This window comes from Phyllostomus discolor, chromosome 1 (genome assembly GCF_004126475.2).
Source record: "Phyllostomus discolor isolate MPI-MPIP mPhyDis1 chromosome 1, mPhyDis1.pri.v3, whole genome shotgun sequence".
NCBI classification, from domain to species: Eukaryota; Metazoa; Chordata; class Mammalia; order Chiroptera; family Phyllostomidae; genus Phyllostomus; species Phyllostomus discolor.
The window spans coordinates 145,647,664-145,657,252 of NC_040903.2; the positions used below are offsets into that span (position 1 = coordinate 145,647,664).

A 9,589-nucleotide genomic window follows, 5' to 3' on the forward strand; every position below is an offset into this window, starting at 1 on the left:
GTCCATCTCTCCCACGTCACAAGCTCTGTGGAGGAAGATATAGTGTTTAATTCATTTTGTATTTTCCTAGATCTAGAACATTCTTTTTTTTTAAAGATTTTATTTATTTATTTTTAGAGAGGGAAGGGGGGGGAGAGAGAGAGAGAGAGAGAGAGAGAGAGAGAGAGAGAGAGAAACATCAATGTGCGGTTGCTGGGGGTTATGGCCTGCAACCCAGGAATGTACCCTGGCTGGGAACCGAACCTGGGACACTTTAGTTCCCAGCCCGCGCTCAATCCACTGAGCTACGCCAGCCAGGGCGTGAACATTGTTAAATATATTGGCTAAACTAGATCGAATCACTTTGGAGGGCTTATTTTCTTGTATAAGTTCACAGGTAAAAGATAAATGAATTGATTTCATATAATTACAGATAATTACATTATATAAAATAATTTATTTTCATAAAAGACACTGTGGGGACTCATGGTCCTGTTTATGGTACTCTCTGTTCTTGTGGACATTTCTAGAGCTTCAAGTCAATCCACAGGGATAGCCCTAGGCAGGAAGGCTAGGCTGAGCCGTCTCATCTGCTGACTGGCAAGTGCTCTTTTCTTAAGGTTTAGCCCATTAGGAGATGCTATAGGCTTTTCTTAAACCAAGACTGCTGTGAGGAAGCTAGTGTTGCAATAGGGGCTAGTAATAGTAAAGAGGGAAGAATAATTGTGTGTGAAGACAAACAAAATTCTTACCAACTCATGAGAAATATGCTTCTTGCTGAGTATTTCTCTCAGTTAATAGCTTTGTCTATTCCTTGATTCAAGTACTAGAAGTTGATAGCTATAATGCATATATCTCTATTTACATTGTTATCATTATCTTTATCTACATCATCTTTATCTGTAGCTATCAGAAATGACTCCTGGATAAAACAGTCATATAAAGCAAAGGGAAGAATAAGAATTCCAAAGTATAGATTTTAGATTTTCCTGATTTTTAAATTTTTATTACCTGATTTGGAAACTGATTTTTAAATATCAGTTTCCAAATTATTTCTAAACCATAAAATGCAATCTTTTATTTAATATTCTTTCTGTTTCTTTCTTGTAACTAGAAAACCAAAAAAAAGGGACAAGAGAGGCAGTAAGGGGAATATGAAACTAAAATGTAATGAGAAGCAAAAGTGGGAAGAAAAGAGGACATCAGAAGAATTAGAGAGGAAAAAAGATGAACTAAACTGCCAGCATGACCCACAGGAAGTTTTTACAGATAAGAATTAGAAAAACATTGGATTTCTCTTATGAGTGAGATCATATAGTATTTGTCTTTCACCGACTGATTTATTTCTCTTAGCATAATACTCTCCAGTTCTAACCATGCTATTGCAAAAATAGGAGTTCCTTCTTTCTTTCTGCTGTGTAGTATTCCATCGTGTAAATGTACTGTACCACAGTTTTTTAGTCCATTAACCAGAGACATGGAAACATGGAACAAACTGACAGCTGCCAAAGGAGAAGAGGAAGGGGGGAATGGTGGAAAGAAGGGGAAGGGATTAGTAAAAGAACATGTATGAATGACCCATAGACATGGACAACAGTGTGGGGATGGACTGAGGAAGCAGAGTCTGGGCTGTGTGGATGAGAGCAAAGGGGAGAAATTGTAATAGAATAAATAAGAGAAATAAAAAATAAAATGAAAAAATTAGAAAAACATGATGTTAGGCAGGAAGGATAATATTTAAAAATAATGTCTGAATATATCCTATTCTTTTCTTGACAATTTACAGTCTCATTTGGTTCATTTCTTACAAGATTTGCCACTAGTCTTGGTTATTCCAGGAGAGTTCCCATCCATAGATGTCATACAGTCCAATAATAGGAATTCATTAAGTAGATAATACATAAATTTACATTCTTATTATGTTGCATGACTGCAGTGACTCTCATGTGATTGATTTATAGGTTAGTAAAGATCCTTTTGTCAGAACAGAAGCCTGTTACTTGGATATAATATGTGAATGTTCTTTTTATGGTCCTCCCTAGGTTTTAGTTAGCATAGATAGGGGAGACAGCCCCTCCTTTCCTGCTTACACTCTTTACTACCTCCAGGATTATCAGAAAACGTCCCTCAAGTAATACAATAGTGACCTTTCTTTTTCACTCTCCTTCCACCACTCTCCATCCAGCCCATTCTCAGTAGGGGTGAGGCTGAAAGGTGGGGCTTCCTGTCACTCTCTGAGCATGGTTTGTTGAGTGAGGCTGATTGGTTGCAGGTGCAGGAACAGCTCCGGAATGAAACCATATCACTCACCATCCAGGCAGGGTACAGTTAAATACATCTTAGGGTGAAAATGTCCCAAGCAACAAGGCAAAGCATCATGAAGAGGCTGTTGAGCACTGTGCTGGGGCTTTTGTGCACCCATGTTTACTGTGAGTTGGGGCTGTCCCAGATGTGAGTCTGCGGGGGGTACTGTTGAGGAAGGGAGAAGTTGCTCACGAGTCTGGCAGACTTTCTATCATTCTCATGATTTATGGGGGCATTTTCTGTTTTTTTTTTTGTGGGTGTTAAACTGACCATCACTGTGACTGTTTCTGTGTTTCTCGTCAGGTGTAAAAGGGCTGCAGGTGGAGCAGAATCCCTCAGCCTTGAGTCTCCAGGAAGGAGCCAGTTCCACACTGTGGTGCAACTTTTCCACCTCTGTGATCAATGTGCAATGGTTTCGCCAAAATTCTGAGGGCCACCTCATCAACCTGTTTTACATTCCTTCAGGGACAAAGTGGAATGGAAACTTAAATGCTACGAAAAAGGAACGCCACAGTACATTGTTTATTTCCTTTTCCAAGACCACAGACTCAGCCACTTATTTCTGTGCTGTGGAGCCACAGCGCTTCCCAGGCACCTGCAGCCCGTACACAAATTCTCAGCTGAGCTCAGCTCCTCCCCCAACCACAATCACATCACAAGATCACCACACAGCATTTGCACTGCTCAATATTCCAAACACACTTTGGCAGGGTTTTAACTGCAGGTACCTTTCAGCTGTATAGGTTTGGGATTTTGTTCTTTATATTCCCTTCTTAATCTACACCTCTTTCTGCACTATAAATCTCTAACTTGGAACAAGCAGAGAAGCTGATAAGAGGATAGAATTAATATAAATAATTAAGCCACAGGATGCTGGACTCCAAAAGAGTAAAAGGAGAAAGGAATAGAAAGAAAAATTACTCCAATAAAGATGTTGTTATATAGCCCTGGCTGGTGTAGCTCAGTGGATTGAGCATGGGCTGCGAACCAAAGTGTGGCAGGTTCGATTCCCAGTCAGGCCACATACCTGGGTTGCAGGCCACGGCCCCCAGCAACTGCACATTGATGTTTCTCTTTCTCTCTCGCTTTCTCCCTCCCTTCCCTCTCTAAAAATAAATAAATAAAATCTTTAAAAAAAAAGATGTTGTTATACAATGATCTAGCTTAGTGGGTGTCTCAAAAATGCTCAAGTCATCCTCACCACAGTGTGTCCCAGGACAACTGCAAATACTCATATCCCATCCTACTAGTGCAACAAAGCAAACAAAAATTTTTCTAAATGTTTGTATGTTGATAAATCTGTGGGAAAAAAACTTTAAAATGTATATTTAATTTGGTCCTGTTCTTGAGGTTTGCTTTATGCAGCCTCAAGATATGAGGCTATCCTGGAGAGTGCTCTCTCCATGCTTGAGAAGAATGTGTTTTCTCTTGCTGTAAGGTGGATGTCTTTGGGTCCACTTGGTTTATGGTTTTGTTCCAGTTCTCTCTTTCCTTGTGATATTCTGCCTAGTTGTTCTACTATTGAAAGTGCCATATTGAAATCTCTAACAATTGTCATTGGATTTTCTATTTCTTGAGTTCTGCCCATTTTTGCTTCATGTATTTTTGTGTCTCTTATTAGGTACCTATGTGTTTATAGCATCTTCCTGATGGGTTTGCCATTTTATCATTATATTCTTATCTCTAGTGATATTTTTTGTTTAAAGTTGATGTTGTCTAATAATAGTATTGCAACTCCAGCTCTCATGTTTGCTGTTTGTATATATTTCCCCATCACTTTAGTTTTAACCTATTTTTATCTTTGAATTAAAAGTGTGTCTTGTGGAGATGGTTTATACTTGTATATCACTTTTTAACCAGTTTGATCACCTGCTTTTTGATGTAATTATTTAATCCATTCACATTTAATATCATTACTGATACAATAGGATTTGTCTGTCATTTTAATTTTGTTTTCCATATGTCCCATGTATTTCTTTTAATCCTCACCAAATTTATATTTTACTGATTTTTTTTTAGAGAGAGAGAGCAATATCAATGTGAAAGAGAAACATCTATGGGTTGCCTCACATATGCACCCTGACTGGAAATTGAACCCACAACCTCAGTATGTCCTTTGACTGGGGATCAAACCTGCAACATTTTTGGTGTATGGGGCAGTGCTCCAACCCACTGAGCCACCTGGTCGGGGCTCCCATGTATTTTTTTATTCTTCTGTTCTTCCTTTACTGCTTTCTTTAGGATTAAGTGAATATTTTCTAGTGCAATATTTTAATTCCTTTCATTATTTTTCACTATATTATTCAGTTATTTTCTTAGTGGTTACTTTAGGGCTTCTGATATGTGCCTTAACTTTGTGGATGAAAAAAAGTCACCTATTAAACCTGACAAGCTCAGAAGAGGCCTGCATGGCAGACCTTGAAAACTCAGAGACCTAAAGTAACCACAAAGGATAGTCTGAAATCAAAACTTCCTAACTAAAGGGGAGTCATGGCAGGCAGTCAAGTCTGAGGCTCGTATCTTTCTTAACAAAGGTCACTCTTTACCTTAACTGAGCTTGTCTATTGTCTTTTTGCATCTACAATAACATACCTTTGGAATGTCAGAGTACTTACTCCCCTTTTGCCAAAGCCTTCAGTGCACAATCTCCCACCAGAACACAGACCACAAGCCCCTCATTGTTATCTTGTTCTGCTGCATACCATCTCGATGTGCTATAAATGTTAACTATCCTATACCCTCCAATGCAGAAAAAGTATGTGTTTACCCACTTTATTTGTTATCTAAACTCAGTGACTTCCCTGCTTTGCTCTCCCCCCTTCCCTAATCTATCACCAATGAGTTTCATGTAACCCTCTTAAGTCTTCCCTTTTTCCGCTTTTTCAGCCACTATCTTCCTGCCTTAGGTGTGGAATGGACCTTTTAGGTGTGGAATAGACCCCTTAGGTGTGGAATGGACCCCTACCAAGCACAGTCACCAAGATGGCCGGGGAACCAGAAAGGCTTAAGTCTTCCATTTTGGTTCTGATATATAAAATGGTAAAACTGCCATTTTCCAAAGCATTTTCTCAATCTCTTGAGATTTTGTTTCCTGCAATTGTCATTAATTTAACTCAAATCAACTCATAAAAATTCTCTACAGGTTCGGACATTTCTTACATTAACAACGTATTAGTGAGTGTTACTAGCATCAGGGGTTCTTGGGAACTCCAGACACAGAAATAGATTTCACCACAAAAATAGCACTCAGGCAAGAAGTTTATCAAAAAGCTGGAGTATGCATGTGAGGGAGTTGGCCCTGAGGGAAAGGAAAAGTAGACTGCTCCTGGGACAAAGGCTGGGAACAGTGTTAAAGAAGTTGAGGTGGGACAGATGACATCTAAGTGTGTTGTCTAACAATGTAGAGGGGAGCTGGCTTGCTCAAGGGGACTGAATGAATGTAAAAGCATGTTGTTGAGAAGTCAGTTTTTAATTTTATTAGAGTTACCTCGTATGTGAAGGTTTTTCTGTTTTTGCTTTCAAGGGTGTCAGTATATCTTTCAACATTTTAACCATGTGCCTGGGTGTAGATTTCTTTGAATTTACTCTACATTGACTTCTTGAGCTTCTGAAATGAGTAAATGGTTTTCTTTCAAATTGAGGTAGTTGAGAGATATTATTTCTTAAAATATTTTTTTCTGTTACTTTCTTTCTCTCCTCCCCTTCTGATACTACCATTATGTATATGTTTTAATTGTGTCCCATATTTCTCTAAGTCTGTGTTCATTTTTCTTGATTCTTTCTTCCTTGCTGTTTTCCAGATGGTATAAGCTCTGTAGATCTACCTTCAAGTTCACTGATTTCTTATTCTGGAAGCACAGATTTGCTATTGAGAAACTTTAGTGACTGATTCAGTTTGGTTATTATATTTTCCAACTCTAGAATTTCCATTTTGTTCTACCTTTTTAAAAAAGATTTCTACCTTTTGAATAGATATTCTCTATTTAATTACATGCTGTCAACCTACCTTCTTTACTTTCTTAAGCATGCTTTCCATTAGTTTTAAAAATTATATTTAAACTATCTGCTAAGCCTAAAATCTGAACCCTTTCAATAATACTTTCTATTGCCTACTTTTTTCTGTGTAAAGGTCACACTTTCGTATTTCTTTTCATCTCATAATTTTTAGTAATATATTAGATATAGTTTTCTGTGGTTACTATTATGGGTTGACTTGTGCTCCTCCCCACCCCAATTTATATGTTGAAGTCTTAATCTCTAGTAGCTCAGATTGTGGCTGTGTTTACAATTAAGGCCATTGCAAATGTAATTAATTAAGTTAAAACTAGGTCACTAGGATGGGCCTTAGTCCAATATGACTGATGTCCTTACAAAAAGAGAAAATTTGGACACAGAGACAGACATGTAGGGAGAACACCACGTGAAGATGAAGGTAGAGACTGAAGTGATGCTTCTACAAGCCAAAGAACATGGAAGATTGCCATCAAACTTCTGCCAGTAGAAATAAGGCTCTTTCATGGAGCTGCAAGGAAAGCATTCCAGGGACCCAAGTATGGGAGGTTGTGGTGTAGTAAGTTTATTGAAGTTAAAGTAAACACAAAGGGCATCCCGGTTCACTTCCATGTCTCATCTTCATTCATCCTGTCATGATAAAAGTTCAGCCTTGTCTTCATTGGGCTCAGATATAGGGTCAGCGTCCAGACATTCTGTGACATTGGTTCAGTCCATGTCTTTATCCCCATCTGGCTAGCTCAGCCTTTGTTCCCTGCTGCACTCTGGTTGGTGCTGTGCCTAAACCCGCACCTGGAGCCAACACTGTTGCTTAGAGAGTGTTGCATCCAGCAAACGCAAGAACAAATATCGGAGACTTTCAGAATATCAAAGATGTTGCTTTATTGGCCAAGTTTAACCTCTGCAGGGGCGAACTCTTAAAGTGTCCGGAGACACAGTACCCACAGGGGCTGCAGATGAAAGAGTCGTGCCGAGTGCTCACAGCTAGGTTCTTATATAGGGGTTTTGGCACGAGCAAGCAAGCAAGCAAGCATTTTACAGAAGCTGATGTGGCAGTTAGCTATTTGCTTACAGAGACTGAGCTCGAGGGAACAGGGTAAAATTCAAATTTTTAAAACTAAACAAAGCATTGCTTATTTAGCAGCCCCAGGGGAGAATATTTGCATGACACAGGACGTTTGCTTAACTACATCCTACACTCTGTCTCCCTTGTTAGTTCCTTTTAGCTACAATATGGTTCCTGTTTACTAAGGTCACATTTAGTTCTTAATTTTCTTGTTCCCAACAGAGAGAGAACACATGAATGAACAAGGTGACCATGTGTTATCCAGAGAGAGAGAGAGAAGAAAGAGAGAGAGACGGAGAGCTCCCTTGTTACCTTATATTATATTATATTATATTAATTACATTATATTATATTATCTCAAGTTTAGGAAGGACTAGGTACCCTTTCAACCTAACAAATCAATTTCCCAGTCCTTCCCAGGCTTGTATTGGGCCTGCTACCTAACCAATCCATTTCCTAGATCTTTCAGGGTTCTGTGACCTTTATCAAACCCAATCATTTTCTTAGGCTAGACATTCCCTCATATGCTAACCATCTTTGTTCCTACTGAGCATACCTCAAAATAGAAGCACCTCCCCTTGTACTGTCCTGGCTTCTGCTGGGCATGTGCCCAACAGAGAAATTTCCCCTTTATTGTTCTATTCCTTCTCTCAGTAATCTGTGGGAAAGGACCTGCGGTTCTCTGGGGAATGTGTAAAGCTGTAGCTTTCTAGTGAAGCAGGCCCAGTTCTGGATTCAGCCTCCCAGTTTATTAAGCTTCTTAATGTCTGATTCCCTTTTCTACCTTTCTTTACTAATGTCTAGCTACCTATGCTAACAAAACTATCAGAAGCCGAGAAGGAGGAATGGAATGTTTTTGTTTTTGTTTTTGTTTTTGTTTTTGCATTTTGTCTCACAGCCCTCAGAAGGAAACAAACTTGCTCACACCTTGATCTTGGACTTCTAGCCTAAAACTGTGAGCCTATCAGTTTCTCTTATTTAAGCTTCCTAATGTGTGATACTTTGTTACAATGACTGCAGCAAATTAATAAAACTGCTATAATAAATTATCACAAACTTGGCCACTTACATTTTTTTCTTTTTTGGTTCTGGATGCAGGAAGTCTGAAATCATCTTCATTGGCATATCTATAACATTTAACTGGTTTCATAGTTGTGTTAAATATCTTTGGCCATGCTTTAAGCTAGGGGAATGGGATTGACTTCCACCCAGGATGTAAAGTGGGAGGCAACTCCTGTTGGTTACAGAGCCTGCATAAGAGTTTGGAGATGACTGGCTCCACGCCACAGGGCCACACCTGCCTGGATTTATTGTGGCAGCCCAGAAAAACTGGAAAAATATGGGAATGCTGGCAAGTGTAGTTGATTATCGGAGTTGGAAATGGGGCTGCAGAGGAAGATTGGCACTGGGATTTAAACCCAGGTGCGGCAGCCAGGACGAGAAGAACCATGCAGCTTTGGCAGGGGAGAACCACACGGCTTTGGGTCTCCCTTTGCCACACAGCTTAGAAAGCTGGAAAGCAAGATGTAGCAGCGATGCAAAGCTCTCTATTAGCAGCTCAGAAGAATGCAGGAGAGATGCTGCAGGAAGGAAAGGGGTGAAAGGACTCTTGCTGGTGGGCCATGAGAAGGTGCCATGTGGTTTTGGATTAAGAACTAGAGATCCTGGTGGTGCCAGGAACCAAGGGAGGCCTGCCAGCTAAGCATGGATTGCTGGGAAGAACCGGGGACTACCTGAGCCACCGACTTCTATTTCTTTTCCTGAGATACCATACCCCAGACCTGGCAAAGCGGGGAAGGAAGTACTATGTGTGTTTGTGGGTATTTTAAGGGACTTTAGGATTTTAAAGAAGACATTAAATCATTACTCTTTTAAGTCTGTATAACCTGAATAAATAATTCCTTTCCTTTTCACCAGTCTCTAACATGGAGAGCTATAATTCCCTGGTGGCAGGCAGTGATCCTAGTACAGGGGGACCCCAGGAGAAGGGAGGGCCCATTCGGTATCATTGTGCAACCCCTTCTCTGGTGGCCAATCAAGGAAAATCATGGGAGACCATTTGCACAGTAGCTGTAAAGTAATACAACTACTTGTACATGTGCAATAAAAACCCACCAAAACTTGCCAGGAAGGACTGGCTCTACAAGAATAGAATCCCTCCAGCCCCTGAGGTCAATCTCAGCTCAGAGTTGGCCTGGTCCCACATTCTGTGGAGTGTACTATTGCTTA

At 39.9% G+C, this 9,589-nt stretch overlaps 1 long non-coding RNA gene across 1 annotated transcript; it reads left to right on the top strand.

Annotated features, from left to right (window-relative positions):
- The first annotated feature begins 2,592 nt into the window (after nt 1–2,592).
- LOC118500918 lies at nt 2,593–5,287 on the top strand. The gene is made up of 3 exons (XR_004903508.1): nt 2,593–3,007; nt 5,170–5,189; nt 5,230–5,287. It is a non-coding gene; the product is annotated as an uncharacterized LOC118500918 (long non-coding RNA).
- The last annotated feature ends 4,302 nt before the right edge of the window (nt 5,288–9,589 follow it).